The sequence below is a fragment of the Lonchura striata genome, chromosome 5 (genome assembly GCF_050655825.1).
Source record: "Lonchura striata isolate lonStrDom1 chromosome 5, ASM5065582v1, whole genome shotgun sequence".
NCBI classification, from domain to species: Eukaryota; Metazoa; Chordata; class Aves; order Passeriformes; family Estrildidae; genus Lonchura; species Lonchura striata.
In genome coordinates, this window is record NC_140707.1 from 42,309,258 (window position 1) to 42,328,156 (window position 18,899).

The window sequence follows — 18,899 nt, forward strand, 5'->3', positions numbered from 1 at the left end:
TTTAACAAAAAAAATATTACAGTTTTGAAGTCTTAATAATACTGGAATATCAGGCTTATTTAATAGCATTTAAATATCACAGAAAATAAACTCACAATATAAGAATCATATTCCCACAATGACTAACATAGAGTAATAAAATTTTTTTCTATTCTTCAATCTTCTAGTCAATTTACAACCTGAAATCAAGAAACTTGGATTGTAAGCTTGAACCTCTGATACTTCAAAGAGTGCTTTTCTACTTACCATCACTATAGCCTAAAGCATAAATGTAACCTAATTTTTCACTTTCTTTTGCTGAACTGGAAATACCAGAAATCACATACAGGTACCCAAACTCATAGGTATTTTGAGCGCAGGTGAACCTTAAATGTATATAGAAGTTGTGAAAGGATTACTTAATAAAAATTTCCATCTACAAAAAGCAACTTTGGGACATGCAAGTGAGTTCACATTCAAAAATGGTTTCAATTTTTCAAAAGGATCTCAAATTTTTATATCTCTTCAGAGTGAACAAGATTTATTGATTTTTTCCCTCAAAAATATTTTCCTATTTCTTCCTCTTTTAACTCAGTGAAGGATGTGAAAATCTACTACTTTACACATATATACATATACATATATGTGTGTATATATACATATTTACATAGATGCATTTTGTTATGTACATTCTTAGTTTCACTCTTCTTGCTGGATTTAATTTCAAAGTTGATGTTAATTCAATTTCTTATGGATTAAGACCCAGGTAAGATGGGATCAAAAAACTTATTTTTTCAATTAAACCATACTCTTGATTCTGTGGCTTTCTAGGTAAGTTAGAATTCAAAAATTGTATCCATTCCTTTTGCTGAAGACTAAATTTCTGTTACTCTGTTTCACATTATCTATGAAGGCTTTTATAGCCATACAAATTGAATAAAGAATTTTCTTGTTAACATCTCACCCAGAAATGACATTTTGTATTTTATTATTGCTCCATATGAAGAACGTCTGCAGAAAACCATAGAATCACAGAATAGTTTGGACTGGAAGGGACATTTGAAGACCATCTAGTCCAACCCTTCTGCAATGAGCAAGGATATCTTCAACTACACCAGGTTTCTCAGGCTCCTACACCCCTCACATTAATGAAGACAGTTATTGAAAGTGTTACTATCCAGGCATAAATGAACCTTATTTCAGGTACATGCAAATAACTTTGCAGATAATAAACAGGAAATTTATAGCTGTTTTTCAGTCACAGATGCTACATTCTAATAGAGAAACAAAACTTGGTGAAGGTGTTCATGCTCAAGTTTTTAAATAAATTTCAGTTCAATTGCTGCAATGCAAAACTGTCTGTCTGTGGATTGTTACAGTAAAATACAGAGTAAAATATCTCATTCTTAGTACATCCAAACTGATTCTTACTCCAGTATTGCTGACATTTTCCACTGTCCAAGATTTATAGATAGAAAAGGGTAAAAAGTTTTTATAAGAATAGCTATCATCAGGAGGATCAGAATTTGAACCCAAGACCTTTCCCTGGATAAAGAATGTATAAGTAACCAGATATCCAGGAACACTAGCTGTGGTACTGATCAAGATACCTCAGTAAAAGACTATCTGACAAAGTAACAATCATGTAGACAAGAGTCCAAGCTAGAAAGCACTTTATTGGGATATAATCAATAAGAAAATATTTTATTACATTCTAATGGGCATGTTCTTTTCAAGAAATCAACAAAAACCCAAGGTATGTGCAGCAGAAAATATTTTACAGGATTTGAAGCACTAGAAGTGATGACTTTGTTACAAGTTTTCTGCAAAAACAGCAGAATTTGTGTAAATAATTCACCAGAGTGCACAGAATAGATATGAGGAGAAGTCTATGCTCTTATAGTCCCAGCATTCATTGACTGTTTCTTAAGAGGGACTTTAATTAATGCTTACTGCCTTTTTCAAGCAGTAATGTCCTCTCCTACATGCCCTAGCTGGAGAAGCAAATGGTTTGCGACTGATTTTCAAGTGTTAGAACAAGTGACATCTGGTGTTGGTTTTTTCTAGTTCTGCAAATCAATTATATATATGCAGTCCATACTTGGATCCCAGAGATGCAATACAAGTGATTTATCAGCTGCAAATTTGTCTAAAAGTGCCACATAGCATGTTGGACATTGCTTCTAGAAATGAAACTCAGGTGTCTGATATTTAAAGGCTAAAAATCACTAGCTTGAATTCCTTCATGAACTGTTTCCCCTTACATTAATGAAAGCAAATAGTTATTTAAAAATTCATTATCCAGGCATATATGAACCTTATTTCAGGAAAAGCCAAGTTTTCTATGTGATTAGTTTGACACCACCCCCCGCTTCCTCCTCACACACAAATCTAAAGGCAAACACAGCCTATTCAGAGATTGAACTTTAGCTGACTCTTTTTTTTTTTCTTTTTTTTTTCTCCCAGTCATCATCCTCCAACTGCTTTGATGTTACAAGAGATTACATTGAGGTATGATTAGAAGGGATGCTGGAATTATGCCCACCTCTCCTCCCAGGATTTTTAAGAGAGATGTGAGTAGAACTTTCAGACTTTGGCTAAAGATGAAAGACTCCAAAAATATGAAGTGTGGAAACATGAAGGACTCACCACACTCTCTGTAATCAAGTAGAGCCCTCACAATTCTCTTCTGTGCAATATCTCGCATTAGAACCTCCTCAAAGGAAACAAAATAGTTTATAAAAAGCACATTCAGTATCAGATGTCTAGATCTGTTTTGCAAATAATCTAGATAGTAAATGTTTTTGTTCAGTTCTCAACTGAGGTTAAAAATTTAAAAAAAAACAATTTAGAATACCTGTTTATTCATAAAAATAAGAATTTTTAGAATATTAGTGCATTTTTTGTTATCAAGTATCTTGTCATAAAACAGCACTTGAAATACAGTACCCTGCAGTGTGATGGTATGCATTATTCCTGAGGAGTAAATAACTCATACTCTTCCAATGCCATCCAGGAGCTGGAACAGAACCCTGTAAGCTGCAGGTCCCATGACCCCATCAAAAGTGTTTGCAGAAAGCAACTGCTGTCTTAATCTTTACCCACTCCTCATCTCTCACATTTCACAAAGTCAAGAGAAAAAAAAACCTTCTGAATGTCTTTACATTAGGAGATGATTTTGACTAAATATTGCAACCAGTAACAGAATTGCTGAACATCCCATTAACTAGCAAATGATTAAGTGCAACATTTAGGGAATTATTTTTTTATAGATAATAACAGTGCTAAAATTAAACTTTCCTCAGTCTATGAAAAAATTGTATTTATCCAATTACTACAAGATAAAAATCATTCTCACTAAGACTGTTGAGCAAGCAGCATTAATCCTGCATTTTGACCATCAGCCAATGTAAAAATTTGCTCAGATTTAACCTTCAATAATACTGTGGGACCTCTGTTTGGAACAAAATCAGAAAATAGTATCTAAATGTGATAATCTATTTTTAATTTGACAATTTTTTTTCCAGATCATCAAAAATGGTAGGATGTCAAGAGAAAATATCTGTTCTTTGTATTTTATGAGTGCTATGGATAAGTACAGAGTTTAAATTACTGCATAGGGTGCAGAGCAGTCATGCAGAAATGTTTTCCATGATAGACAGAGGTTTTCCTGTTTGATACCGCAGCACACATCTCAGCCAAAATTCCATAAGTATTTTCCCAAATAATTTCAAAGCAGTCCAGAGAGAATAGGGCTTGAACAAAGCTGAAACAATTCAGCTTTCTGAATTTCATATATAGCTCAACTGTTTATTTTCTGCATGATTTTGGCCAAGATCACAGGTATACACCAGGTTACTCACCAGAATGTCAAAGGACCATTCAAAGTAGGGAAACCAAGACTAATTAAGGTTAGATATTGATTTACATGCCTTCTTAACAACAGAGCTTTATAAATCTTTCACTTCAAACCCACTGTGAAGTTGTATGGTAATAAAAACTGGGTTCTTTAGAGTAATCTAGGGGAAAAGTTCTTAAAAATCTAAATTTTATCATGTCAAACTTTATTGAATATAGCCTCTAATTTATTTTCCTTTTTATTACCAAATGGAAACAACAAACACAAATTATCAAGATATTTCCAGCATAAAGCTGTATGTATTATTACTTAAATCAGCTAGAGCAGACTAAGACATACTTTCCTTTCTAAGGTCAGTCTTTGTTGCTTTAAATAAAAGGAAGACAGAAGATGAGCAAAATATTTGTAACAAAGAATGTTTAAATAACAGTTTTGTAAAAGTTATTTCATCCCACAGGTGTACATTTTTTACTAAAAACATGGATGATAGAAGTCCAGCAATTAAAAAGATTTGACAGTGAAAATTCTGTGGCTGCTCCACCCTGTCCTAAATGTTAAAATGAACAGTAGCAGGAAGGCATGTGTGCTCTTAGAACAATTTCTTCTTGTTTACAATTGCAGTAGGCTAAAATGACTCATCGTTCTGTACAAATAGAGAACTGTGTGCTCACAAAAAAATGTTTTGATACTATCTGAAAAGTTTCATTAAACTAGAATGTCAGAATGATATATTCAATTTCTTTGAATATAAATTTGTAAGTCATGGTGCCATCAAGAATGGAAAGATATACAATTTCTTGGAATTCTTTTTCATACTGATAACCTAGAGGACAGTATCTATTTTTATTTGCAACTGCTCAAAGGGCAGGGATTAAAAAACTTAAATTAAGATTATTGCAATATTTGTCCCACAGGAATTTCTGAAATAAAATATTTTCTAGGATTATAAAATTATATGTAGCATTTTAGAAAATGTTAAAAATTCTTATCACCATTAATTTCTCATTATACATTAATTTCTCCTTATATAATAAATATAGAGAGATTTTATGAAAGGTTCCTATATTAAAACAAGCTGTAAAGATATAACTTTTTTAAGCTTACTGTACTAACCATGAGCATGACAGTTTTAGTGATAATTCAAAGGCAGTAGAATAAGACAAGCACTTTGTGCTTGAAAATAATTCAGGAATTAATTGTTAAGAGTAATTCTGCTCAAGTTACATTTTGGCAAATATTATAATGTCTATACAAATACTACATATTTTCTCAGTTTTAAAAAATTGCTTTTCTCTTGCATTTAAAAACTACCATATATTTCAGTAAGTTATAAAATCAGTTGGAGAATAATGCATACAATACATAAACACAAACTTCAATATATATTAGAAAACATCCATTAAGAATTTAATATATTCTTCAGCCAGTGTTGAAACATAAGCTGACTTGAGTTGAAAAAAATTAGGTCAAGGGGTTTTAGACAAAGAATGAACTATGCTGCTTATCTAAAAATTCAGTGAAGTAAATAGAGGCTAAAATCTTTGTTTCAGGAATGGAAAATCAAACAGAAAGGAGACATATTGCTTCCTGTAAATATTCTCCATGAGCAAGCTACTAGAAAAGTAAATCCCGTGGACTTTAGCAAATATTTCAGGAAAGAGTATTTGTGTTTTGTGGTAGAGGAGAGCACCAACATAGAAGAGGGTTTTTGACTTTCTTTGAAGGTCACAAAAGGGACAGAGCCAGAGCCAAGGACTTTTAAAGAACAATATCCTGTCACATCAAAATCGAGTATCAAAACACACTAGAAAGTACAGACACAAAAGCGTTCACAGCAAGTTTGCCAGTAGTTTCTCTACTGACCCAAAAATTTCCATATAAATGAAGAATTACCTAAACAACCAAATCAGGTCTATTTTGAAAGCCATTTGGTATGAATGAAAATACTAACCCAGATCTGTTTGCAACCCCTCTGATGATGTTAAAGGTGCTCTTGTTTTGGTGTGCTTTCCATAATAGGAAAATACACAAACTAAAACAGTCCTTACCTCTGTGAAAATCAAACTTCACTGTACCCAGGAGTTGTAAAATTGCACCTTTATTTCTCACTGTATCTGAACCTACATGCAGGTACAAATTAGGGAAATTAAAATTTTAGTGGAAAGAATGAATGAACAGTTATTAGAGCCTCCTATTTTCACTAAGATTCATTTAATGAGTACAAATACTAATATTCCCATAGAACTTGTTTAGAATATGAAATTTAAGAAATTGAATGGGGTCAGAAGTGTTGGCTCTTTCCCTGTTTCCTGTCTTTTCTCCAGATTTGGCAGTGAAGTTCATTAAGTTCACAATAGAAATTTCTGCTACTTAACAACACATCTCATTATGAGAAAGATTTATAAAACCCATGCTGATTGTAGCAATGGGGGCTGTCTTATGGAAAAAGCAGTAGCTGGACAGGTAAGATTCCTAGAATTTCAGGCAGACTGTAAATGAGAGCAGAATGGGAAAAGACTCGTTAACTTCTCCATAGAAAGTCCCCTTCAGTCACTTTAACCTGTTACTGCTTGAAAAATCACATCAAAGATTATTTCAGGATTGTAGAAATGCTTTCTACAATTTTAGCCTCAAAAGAGGTGTTCAGATTCTCTGAGGCAAGTCACTAGAGTTTATTTGAACTACAAAACATCAATGAAAGCTGCTTGTTCAAGAAAACAAATTGTAATCAACTTTCATTGCTATTAAAACACATCTGTTTTGGCTACATGGAACCCAAATGAAATCCCATGTGAATTAATGTGTAAAACCAGCCAAGTTTAACAAGTGTTTATGACTTTCTGAAGTAAATGTCATAAAATGACTTTATCATTGCTTTGATTCCTGTTCCACACAGAAAAATTCCTTAGGATTTTGCAGATTAAATATGAGAAAATATACAGAATTTTAAACAAAATTTTAAACTAAATTTTAAGATGTGGTGTGCACCTCATTTTATCATAGATATGCATTCTACTTTGAAGAAACATCTTATCAGTTTATAAGAAGAATGGTGTGGATAAAATGCAATCACTTGGCCAACCATACCAATAACCCACCTTGAAAGACCTATTAATTTCAAATACAAATTAGAATAAGCACAAAAGGAACAACAGAGAAGGACACAGAACAGACACAGGAAAGAACTGGAAATCCTTAATTTAAATATTAACTCAGAAAGTTGATAGTTGATTTTATAACATCAAAAATATAAAAACCTTACGTAAAAAAACTTAATCTCTCTATTCTGCAAACCATACTGTTTCTTCAGAACATGTGTATATGTATTGGGAATTGGGGAAGAAAAGGCACAGATTTTTTAAGCAGGAAGGCTGTAGAAATATTACTTCCCTGGCCACTATCTGAAGAGTTCCACTCTGATCGTTAAATTTTTCCAGAGCTTATGAGGTTAGCAAAAACTGTTTGCAAAACTGAAGTTTTGTATTCAGTTGTCTATAAAGCTATTTGGAAGAAAAGATGAGTTTACTTGCACATTCTAAATTAATATAATAGCCTTTATATTTTTTAAGTCCCAGCTGGCTTGTCCCTCACTGTGATGCAGCACTAGGGCTTTGAGTTCCTTTTTTAAGCTAAGAAATTATCATTTAAAAAACACATTCTAAAAGCATTATTTATGGGTAGAATCAAGCACTTAACAATTAGGAACTGCTTGAATTTTCATTGTTTTTGACTGCATTATGATACAGCCTTTAACTACTACTACTACTACTACTAGTCTTTTCTTTGAACTCATTCTCGTCCCATATCACACTTATGAATTCCTGTGCAATGCTGACAAATCAATTAAACTGAGTGTTTCACAGACTGCCAGTAGAGCATGTTCTAGATGGCAAGCTTATTACATACTGGAAGTCATGTTTAAACATATGAAATGTTTAATGCCAAGTTCAGTGGAGAAATCATACCACTACCCATAGTAGCTCATAGAATTTAGTGTTGGCTTCCTTTTGCTGGCAAAACTGGCAACCAGAGTCTGAAGAGTGACTTACAGCACCAATTGTTATTTTGAATTGAGATCACCGAAGTCCTTCAAATCTGTGTCTCCCCTTTGTTAAACAAGGTGATAATGACTCCTTTTGCAGAGTTGTAGTGAAAATGAGTCATATCTGTGCGCTTCTGAGAGAGTACTGAAAGCTGGAGTAAAAAGGTGGATGAGGGAATTAATCACTGTCTCTGAAAAGCAGAATTTGAATACTGCAAAATGTATGTGGTGCTGGACTGTTAACTGTCAGTTAATGAGGATTATTGTGGGTTTTTATCAAGACCTAAACAAAATGGGCACTGTTTTAAACTATGTTTTACAAGAATATTTCTGTAAAAATTATCCTAAAAACCACCTTTGCAATTTACTAAAATGTAAATTACTGTGATAAATAAAGCTTTAGTCATTTATTTACATACTTATTCATTTAACAAATTTAGGATTCACTTTCTTTCTGCTAAAGTGGAGATTCAACTTGTTTCAGAGACTGAGGTCATGGAATGATGGTTCTGTGAGCATCACCAAACTTAACTCTGTCTAATGCCTATGAACCAGTGGCACCTATTAACAGTTCATACCCTTTACACCTTATTTCTAGATTACCAAGATTGACCTGGAAATTCTCAGTATGAGAAAAATAAATGAAGCCTCAGACCCAAATCTTCTAACATTTAAATCATAGATCCTCAAGAACTTGAAGCAATTGGAAAAAAAGTCTGTTCATATCATAAAGAAGAGGTAAAAGAAGAAAAAAATATAAAATAACATTTTAAAATTGCTTTACACTACATAGAACATATAAATTCATTTAAGAAGAGGAATGAGAGATGTTTGTATATAGACTTTTGCACCAGCGGATGACCAGATTTCAAAAACGTAATGTGAAAGATGCCAAGCATGAAATCCCAACCTACTATTAAATAATAACACTGAAAGACCTGTCATTTATTTCACTGTGAACAGTTCTTTATTCCAGCTCCCAGCAGGAGTTTGATGAACAAAATTACTAATTTGCTCTGAGTTTATTCCACAAGTATCTAAGAAGGAAGAAGCATTGGGAAGAATTTTGCATCACTGTAGGTTTTCTTCTCTAAAGAAACGGGAACATTTTCATTGGAAGCAGCAGCAGCTAGTTTTGCATTCCAACAAAACCTGGAGATAAAACTCTACCTCCTGAAAAAGTGCTGTCTTGCATGTAAGTTAATTTATGGTTTATTACAATCGTAATAAGACTATTTACAAGGTTTGACTTGGAGGTCTGCCTCCTCTGTTAGACACTAGCGTGTCCATCCTTCCTGCTGGAACTGTGGTGATTCCATACAGGAAGGAATATAAAACTCAGAAGGTGAGAGGAAACCAAGGTACGCAACACAGAGTTCTGGATCTAAAACACCAGCAAGTAGCTACATAAAAGATATAGTGACATCTGCTCTTTGAGGTTTCCAAACTGTCCTTGGCAATTTTCTGCGATGTGATTTTTAAAAAGATATCCTTTCCCCTTTTACTTACAGTTTTATGTTTTATGCTTCATTCTCTGTAGTATCTTCTCTGCACCAAAAAAGGCAGTGTAGGCATTTCTTTTTATCACTATTAATGATTAGCAATTCAGAGAAAACTGTTATGTACATTCACCTTGATCTTTTAAAATGCTGCATATATACTATTTTTTGAGGACTTCCAGGCTTTCTTATCCTAACTTTCTAATTTCAAGGTACACCAAGAATTGAATATATTATCTGTCATGCTTTTAGCTACCTACTTTTAAAAAGTCTGCTTGTACAATAACTGACCCAGGTCTCCAGGCAGCTCTTACATATGAAAATAATTTTGTCTTGACAAAGTAAAACCAAAAATCTCACTGCTTTATAAGCATAAAACATTTGGTGGATTAGCATCAAAGATCAGGTGGAATAGTTTTTACAGTTTTCTCAGTAGAAAGGATGGCCCATGCAGACCGACACTTTCTCCAGTAACAGAGAGAACATGACTCCTCTGGCTTTCTAAAGTCTGGGAAGGGTCTTAAAATCTTATCTCTAACACAGTCTCAGTAACTAAGACATTCATTGCAACTGATGCTGTCACAAAATGGGAGAAGGAACCCGTGAAATACTTTGCCAGGTTGGATGATTTTTTATAGGTCATACATACTCTTTTTACATATTTTACTTCTTTCTGCATGTCTTTCCCTATGTCTCTGTCTTTCTATATATTGTATACCCACTATGCTTTGGGTCCTCATCACAACAATTCCCTAGCACACTAAAAGCAACATTAGAATTTTCTCCTTAAACACAGATTATTTCCAACATTCAACTTTATAAATTCGACAACAAGTACAATCATGCAAACATAGAATAGTCCAAGTTGAAAGGTGGCTGTTAAAATAATCTGGTCTAAACTCTTGAAAGCAGAGATCTAGATTAGGTTACCCAGGGCTCTGTCAAGCCAAGCTCTTAATAACTCTTGTGAGGAACCATTTCTCTGAGCAACCTATTCCAGAGTTTAGTTGTTCTCATGGTGAAGAAAATCTTTCCTGTGCCCACAGGAATTCTTTTCTGAAGAACTTGTGCCTATTGACTCTTGTCCCACCCCTATGCATGCTTAAGAAGAAAGCCCCTCCTTCTCCAACACAGCTGCACTTTCAAGTATTGAAGGAGTGAAACTGCATCACCCCAAGCCTTCTTCTCTCCAGGCTGAAAAAACTCCATTCCTCTGATTTTCTTCTGAGGGATTTTTTTCACATGCTGTTCCACTATCCCACTGTCTTACTCAGGAATCTACAGTACCTACAGTAACGGATTGAACAACATTGCTTCTGAATGTGCATATTTAGAAAGTAAAGAATAATCACTTCAAAGCCTTCAAAAGCCATGTTCTTCTAACATACTTAACTCCCTAAAGCAACTTACAATTACTCACTTACTAGATCACCTTCCTTAATGAAAACAAAAATCAAATCTTCATAGTAAACAGCTTTAAATCTTGTCAAATCACAAATGAGTCAGACATGAGCTGTGTGTTAATACACACATGCACAGGAGAGAAGGGAAGAACGAAAGGCTGGACTCCAAGGGAATTGGCTCTGAATTATTTTTAAAGGTTTACGGTCCATGAAGACACCATGTGGAGTGATGCAGAATAACAGGCTTAGAAGTAAAGTACAATCAAAACTAGAGTGCACTTTTTTTTTGACACAGAAACAAACAGTCTATACTTTGAAGTAAGTGCAAAACAACCAAATAGTACAGGCACAGGAGAAGAGAGAGTTATGAAATTGTTTGGGTATTGTACTGCAGTATTGCAGTTAAAATAACAAATCCTTGCCTTGTCCTTTCTTTGCATGCCTGGATACACATTTGTAGCCTAATAGCTGCACACTAGTTTGGTAACTTGGATGTGGACTTTCTCAGCCACAGGATTTTAGGTTGTATTTAATATTTTAATTCCACTTCAGTTTTATTACAACTCATGTAATTTATTTGAATCTGATTTTGAGAATGGCTGCTTAAGTTATGAAAAATTGTCTCCTATGAAGTCCAGAGCATGAAGTAGATAACCCTGAAGGGAAACATGCCCCACATTTTTAACAAAGACTGACAGAAATTATCTGCTTTGAATCTTTATGTTTTTAAATGAACCTACAAAAACCAGAAATAGTTATAGAAGTGTCCACAAAGCTTTTCTTCAGTCAATAGCCACAGCACTATGTTTGTTCAGAATAATGAAAATTTTGCAAAATATGATTACAAATAAGAACTGAGCTATCATCTGAGATCCCATAATGTGGCAATTCATTAATTCTGTTGCCCTTAAACACACTTTAAACCACAATATTAAAATTTGAATGAGGAGCAGGCAACTCTTCATGTTAAGTGCAGAAAGTTGCAAAGAATGTCACAGCAACAGACCAAAATAAATGGATGCTCCAAGATGAAGACAACATCTGGAGGCTCCCACACAGCCCCTTAGAAGCTTGGCAGCTCTCCCACTCCTATTTGCAGGGAGAATCAGGATGACAGATACATAGGATCAGGTACAGAATAAAAAACATATAATAAAATTTTAAAATACAATAAAATAGACAGGAAGAAGAATAATTGTTTTTTACAGATCTTCCAAATCTGTATCTCACGGAAACTAAGCATATAAAGAAAAAAATGTCAGCCTAAGAGTTATATATACAAATTTTTTAAACCCAAAATGGACAAACTGTAGCCAAATAGGAAAATACTGAAAAATGCAGCTGCAGAAGAATAAACAGACACAGAAAGGATAAAAATAGAGCCAGATTTTAAATTGTAAAAATAGAACCTATTATCTCCTTACCATTTAGTAAAGAGGCAAAATGTAGCTGTCATAGCCTAAACTCACAGGAAAAAGTAAAGGTTTAAAAACTCATCAAATCCAAACCCCTTGAAGAATTACCGGTGGGTTTTTTTTTTTTTTTTTTTGGGGGGGGGCGGGTGGGGGGGAGAAGGGGGATGGTTTGTCCTGACAGACTTTAACAAAGATCATAAGATGGTATCTAACCAACATGAAACAGCTGGGAAAACAGGGCAACATTAAGCTATGAAAATTATGCAAGATTAAGCTGCAGGATAGACACAGATGATTCTGCATGTTAAGGTCCTGTAGGTTATATTTAGATAAAAGAGGGAAATATCACAGAACTTGTTTGCTTAAGGCATTACTCCTGATTAACATCAAGAAGCAGGTCTAAAATGAAGAAATCAGGCTGATGCTCTGTTGCTCTAATAGTGGTAGACTACTGGTGCTCATTGTGCATAATGAATATTATGATTATTACTAAAAGGCTGCAGGAATTCAATACTGATCATTGGGAACAAGTATGGCTGGTCCTTAAATTGATTTATTTCACTTTCAGCTTTTTTTCACAGATGTAATAATTTCATGCAAGCAACAGCAAACTCAAAGACACTGCAATCACCATGAATTCTCTTAAAGAGACAAGCAATGTCATAATCAGGCTATTTTCAGTAAATATACAGCATTTTTATCAGAAATGACAATGCTGTAGGAAAGAAGAAAAGAAGGGGTCTGAAGGGGCCTGGCAGCAGTATTAAGATGTTGCCATTTTTGTCACATTACTACCAATTAAAATATTTTCCCTTAAATTTTAAGTACTTCAATATTTTTCTTTCTTTCTTAAATGATCTCTTTTATGTTGCATCACATCATATTATGGTATTTGTCTCAGTAACATCCTGCAGAGGTGAACTCAACTGTGCAGTAAATCTGAGCTGATACAGACATTTGTTTACTTGGTCCACATGCACAAAAACTGTGCATGTCCCAAAACATCCCTATTTTTCCAACAGTGTAGATTGGTAAAAAAAAAAAAAAAAAAAAAAAAAAAAGCCTGTATTATCTTTACCTACACATTTTTTACACAGCAGATGCATTTTAAATGCTGTTTTATAGTGTCTTTAATTGTATTGAGGAATTCATGAAATGTGTTTTTCTCAATCTTCCTTGTTAATTAGTAAGCTTTGACATGAGATAGTTCTGCTCTCATTGACTCCACTGGGGGGAAATCCAAATTTACGTGTCTCCTCCACAAATTGCACCATACAAGTCTTTTCAAAATGTCTCTTCTCCAGAAATGAATTTTCTCCCACATCCTATATCTTCCCATGTTTATTCTCCCTTCTTGTACCTACAATTATGTCCTTTTTGGTGTGGGATGGGAAAGTGAGTTTAGTAGTTTGGTTATTCTAAATTAAAAAAAATAAAATTGTTTTATGAACCAGTTTTATTTTCAATAGCTTAGTCTCAGTTACTCAATCTCCGGAAAAGATATTCCCCCAGGAAATCATATTGAGAAAATATTTCTGGGCATTCTGTTGCTTCCAGCTGAATTTTGTGTGCCTTATAAAGAGAATTCATATTTTCCTAGGCAAAACTTCTTTCCAAGACATGCTGGAAAAGGTGATACCATAAATCCGTGTCAAGCCCAGATGTGCAAGTCTCCGGTGCCTAAAAGTCATCCCATCTTATTTTGATAAATGCTCCCATGGTTTGCTCAGGCAGTTTAAAGTAATGTGTGTATATTAAAAAAAGTCACTCCATGTACATCTGGTAAATATGTGATGTATTAACTCTACATAAAAGGCACAGAGGTGAAGGCCAGAGTCTGTGGCTCAAACATTGGTTGAGAATTTTGCTCACAGGTCATAAAAACAGTAACAAGGAGAGTCTCCCTCTATTTGAGCTTGCAATATTCAAGCTATCAATGTACATCCCTTTATAAGCACATGTACCACCCCACAACAGCTTTAGAACAGCTGAACACAGAACAACATTGCAGATTTCATGACCTTCTGTTTATCATTAGCTCCAAAGAAATGTATCTTTCTTACTACATTTACATTAAAACATTCATAGTTTAGAACTTTTTGCTAACACAGGTGCTTAATGTTGAAAACAGGATTGTGGAGTTTTTCAGCTAGAATCATAACATTTAATAATAATTTAGAATACACACAAAATTCACAGATACACATATTTATTCCTTCAGGCTGATTTTTTTTCTATTACTCACATTCGAGGTGTTTGTTTTCTGTATTTTCACATACTTAATTTGGCACTCCTTGATACCACTGTGGTCTTCTCGGTCTCTTTCTGCCCTTATATTCTTTTCTCCATTGCACTTTTGGACCTCACTAAACCCAGTCTCTTATGACATTATCATTTGTTTTCATCCTTGTCAACAGGGCATCTTCTTTCAGTACTGTAGGTCATTAAAATTGCAGGCTTTTTCTAAATTTCCTGCCAATACCTTCCTTTCCTTTTATTTCCTTGTTCTTCATTATGTTTTTAAATATAATTCTTGTCAACAAAATCACTTGTTAATTTTAGTCAGACCCTGGTCCACTCATTCCTCTTTCAAAAATTAAAATAAATAAAATAAATAAAGCTATGACTACTTATTTACAAAATACCTTCCAGGAAAAAAATTATAAATACCATAAACAAGCATCCTCATCCTAATATTCAGAATCTTCTAAGTGGAATGAATATAATGTGTTTATTAAGTGTTTAGACAAATACTCAGGCAAACCAATATAGTATCATCATTCTTAGACACCTGAATTAAACTGGTTATAAACCTTATACAGTATGAAAAACCACTTTTGAAGAGACACAAAGAATTTGAGTATAGTTACTTGAAATCAAAATTATAAAAATCTAGGCTTTACTAGGATTAATTATTTGGGATTACACTAAGGTCAACTATAAATTCTGCCAAAAGAAGCCATTGGTCTAAGAGTGGAAGACAGCCACTATCTTTACTATGCTCACAGTAATAATGTGACACTGAGCCCTGCATGTGGCATGAAATTTTCCTAGGAAAGAAAATACATCAGTAAACATAATTAGTCAAGCAAGACCTACATGTCATAAGCAATAGGCAAGAGTCCAGGAAGGCCACAAGGTTAAAATGCTTTGTTTAAGTAATTATAGGATTTGAAGGATTAGGCTGAACCAAAGGATTTAAGGACATGGAAGGATTAAAGGGAGAAATAAATATATTAAATTAAAGAGAATGAAGGTATAGACGGCAGCACAAAAAGTGATACTACCATCACTAATTTTTGAAACAAAAATTGTTAAATAAAATAGATGTAATTGAATGCAACATGATTTTGGTGTACTTGTTTGCTAGTCATTACCTGAGTCTGCAATAACAAAGATTCTTTCCAAAATAGCTATATGTTTCTGAGATTGAAGACCTAACAGAAAAAGCTCATGTTTGAGATGAGATGTCTCAGCCAGCTTCTTTGTTTGCCAGAATGTATTCCATGGCTTCTATGTCAGTGAAATCCCAGACTACAAAACACAGGTGAGATCACAGCCACCACAGCCTGTAATTGAAATCTGAAAATTCTCATCATACACACGCAAAAAGAATTGCAATCTTTATCTTATGCTACCCTGAGTTACATTTTACAAAGCCAAGCTTGTTTATTTTAAAAACCTACTGCCCTTGCAAGATGTTAATAGTGAGAAATAACTGTGTTTGTTTCTTGAATATTGCGGATGAGAAAAATTATTCAAGGGTTATGATGCCCGAGCAATCCATAGCTCATGATGAATAAAATGCGACGATACCATAACAGTAGAGGACAAACATAGGTCCTACCATAGCAAACACAGCAAGGCTGGGGTGTTTTAGGGAGCAGTCCCTCACAAACGCAAGGAAACGGCACTTTGAGCGCGCCGCGCACAGCCCGGCTCGAACCCGCGCCGCAAGCGCCGGGCCGGGCGGGCGGGCAGCCGGCGCGCCCCCTGCTGGGCGGCGGCGGGCGGAGCGCCCGGCGGGGCCGCGGGCTGCCGGCGGGAGCGCCGCGGACTGCCCGGGGCAGCCGGCCCACAGCGTGAGCGGCGCCGCAAAGCGCAAAACAGCCTTCCTACATTTCCTTAAATCGCTTCATTACGGCCTAGGCGTTCAGTTCCTCTCAAGGTGATCACTCTACAAGTCTAGTTTTGCTTCAGGAACATTAGGCAAAGCCCTAAGCTGCTTAGCACTGTTTTATTGTTTGCATATTTTAATAAAATATCATAGTAACAATAATTTCTAATATGATCACTGTTTTTAATATTACAGTATGAGGGCTTTTTTTGTCTTTCAAGTACTATTTAACTTATGTTTCTTGATTCAGACAGAATATTGCTTCAGAAGACTTCAGAAATTCAGACTTTAGCCCAATTCACGGATGCTGGCCTTTTTTCTAAAATAGGAAATGGATGTAGTGTCCAGAAGTGCTTTGTTACAAATAATCCCAATATGGCACACTGATTCATAATTCTTTATTCATTAAATCTGCTAATCTATCTCAGGTTGCAAAAACTTTACACATTTGAATAGACCACCCTTTTCATCTGTTTGAGTATTGATATCATATGCCAACAAGAAATATTATTGGTAGATATTTGCCTTTTGAAGTTCAGCTTTTTCTGCATGACAGAAAAATCGTGTTACTCTTCTTACAAGCTGCTGTTGTTTTCAGCCAAGAATCATCCGTGGTTTGCTGTCTAAAATCTAGCTTCCTGTGTAAAGTGAATATTCCCAGTGAAACAGTATCCCCTGACAGCTCATGCTGGCAAATTTTCCCACACTCCCTTCAGTGTGCTGAGTCCTGGTCGTCACGTTTCTAGAGGGATTTTTAGCCCTCGTGCTCATTTGGAGCTGTCTGTGGCGCAATCGTTCTCACAGTAAGCGTTGGGGGGCGAGGGGGGTTAATTGTAAAGCTATTCGCCAGTAGCAGGGATGGCTACTGATTTCCCTCATATGGGTCACTGACCAGACACCAGATGGTGGAAATAACCTGTCCTACTATTCTGGCCCAGAGCTGGCAATTCAGAGGTGAAAAGCTTTATCCCATTACCAATTGCCTGAGCCATCCTGTCTCCAACCTGAGGGCTAAGGATTAAACAGTTAATAGTCTTGGAGTAACTACCGCCCCCTCAAATCTCCCATCCACTGCACAGCCCAGGCAGATCTGGGAGAAGGTCCACAAATGTCAGTGCATTTTATTGACTTTAAATTCTGCCTAAGGAGGAATGAAAAAGAAGCCAGGCTGGTAAAATTACAGCATCAATTTGGATAGTACTACTTATGCAACATCTGGAAGGAAAAGTTTATTGCAGAAAAAATGTCAGGAGAAATAGAAAAACCAAGTAGGCTGTTTGTGAGAAATGCAATCTGGAAATAAATGGAGTAGGCATCATAAGAAAAAAATATCATTATAGAATTCCCTTTTGCAGGTTTCAGGAAAAGAGTCACATTACTGGTATTAACACTACACAGTCAGAACACCTTAATCAGCTCAGAACAGAAGAACCAGTTTTAGTGAATTTATTATTCATCCTATATCCTCATTTTCTTTGCCTTCTGCACAAGTACTTTGCTCTGCTGCATTCAAGCTTTTAATTAGTACACAATAGATTTCTGTATTGCATCCACAATTGCTATCACAATTTCTGTTATACACTATAAATTGTCAGAGAAGCTACTTTTACATTTGTGAAGATGACATAAAACATATAATTTAGAGTTCAAGATAACTGCTAGGGAAAAAACTTACAGAATTTCTGAGCTTCTCTATAACCAGATGTAATCACTAGAATTCTTTAAAAATGCAAGTAAGTACCAGTATGAAGGTTGAAAATATGAGAATACAAGAGGAAGGAGCCAGTAAGTAATTTTTGAATATAAATAAGTGTACATTTCCATGTTAGACCTGGATATATTTGAATCTATATTCTTTCACTCCTGCAGAAAAACGTGATTCAGATTACATATCATGATCTTATAAAATCCTGTCCCACTATAATTACCATAATTACCAAGACATCTAGTTAGACTCCTTCACCCATCTGGAAGACTGGACTGTTCAAATCTGTCAGGCCATGCACAAAGAACTCATTTACAGGGGAGCCATGGAAGGAACTGCAAAAGAGCTGCCCTTGAGAGAGGGGAACTGGTAAGCAAAGCTCCTTGCTGCTATCTTACTGTTCACTCCTCCCTTCATATTTCGTACAGCTTCACTTAGGGCAGCTACAGAAATGTGTGCAGTGTATATATATAAAACTTCTTGGTCAGCTTTTCTCATGATAACCTGCTTAATCCATTCACAATCATGATGTTTCTAATGACTAAAATTACTCCATCTTTTGTCCATAGCCATCCTACCACATCACACTTAGTGTCACAGTAAGTAGTAAAAAGCATTGTTCTAAGATAGACTACAAAAACTGGAATCTGTCATGTGTAATTATTTTACTTGAAAATATACAATTAGGTCTTGCAAAAAAATTTAAATATTAAAAAATTAATCAACTGTTTAAATTTAAAAAGCAAAAAACAAAACAAAACAAAACAAAAACCACAAAAAAAAACCCCAAAAAACAAAACCAAACCAAAAATATAAAAGAAACTTTAATTTTTTCTTTAATTTGGAAAAGACGGGAGAAAAAAAGTAAGTTAAAGGAAAA

General features: G+C 34.9%; 1 long non-coding RNA gene across 4 annotated transcripts in view; it reads left to right on the forward strand.

Moving 5' to 3' along the window:
* LOC110475252 (uncharacterized) overlaps positions 1-16,147 on the forward strand; it is a 44,555-nt gene extending 28,408 nt beyond the window's left edge. The window contains exons 7-10 of one of the 4 annotated variants that reach the window (XR_014955585.1): positions 168-271; positions 2,446-2,552; positions 8,479-9,075; positions 10,426-16,146. This is a non-coding gene — a long non-coding RNA (uncharacterized LOC110475252). Of the gene's footprint in view, positions 1-167; positions 272-2,445; positions 2,553-8,478; positions 9,076-10,425 lie in introns of all 4 variants that reach the window. The other 3 variants (XR_014955586.1, XR_014955584.1, XR_014955583.1) reach the window with 3 other exon arrangements.
* The last annotated feature ends 2,752 nt before the right edge of the window (positions 16,148-18,899 follow it).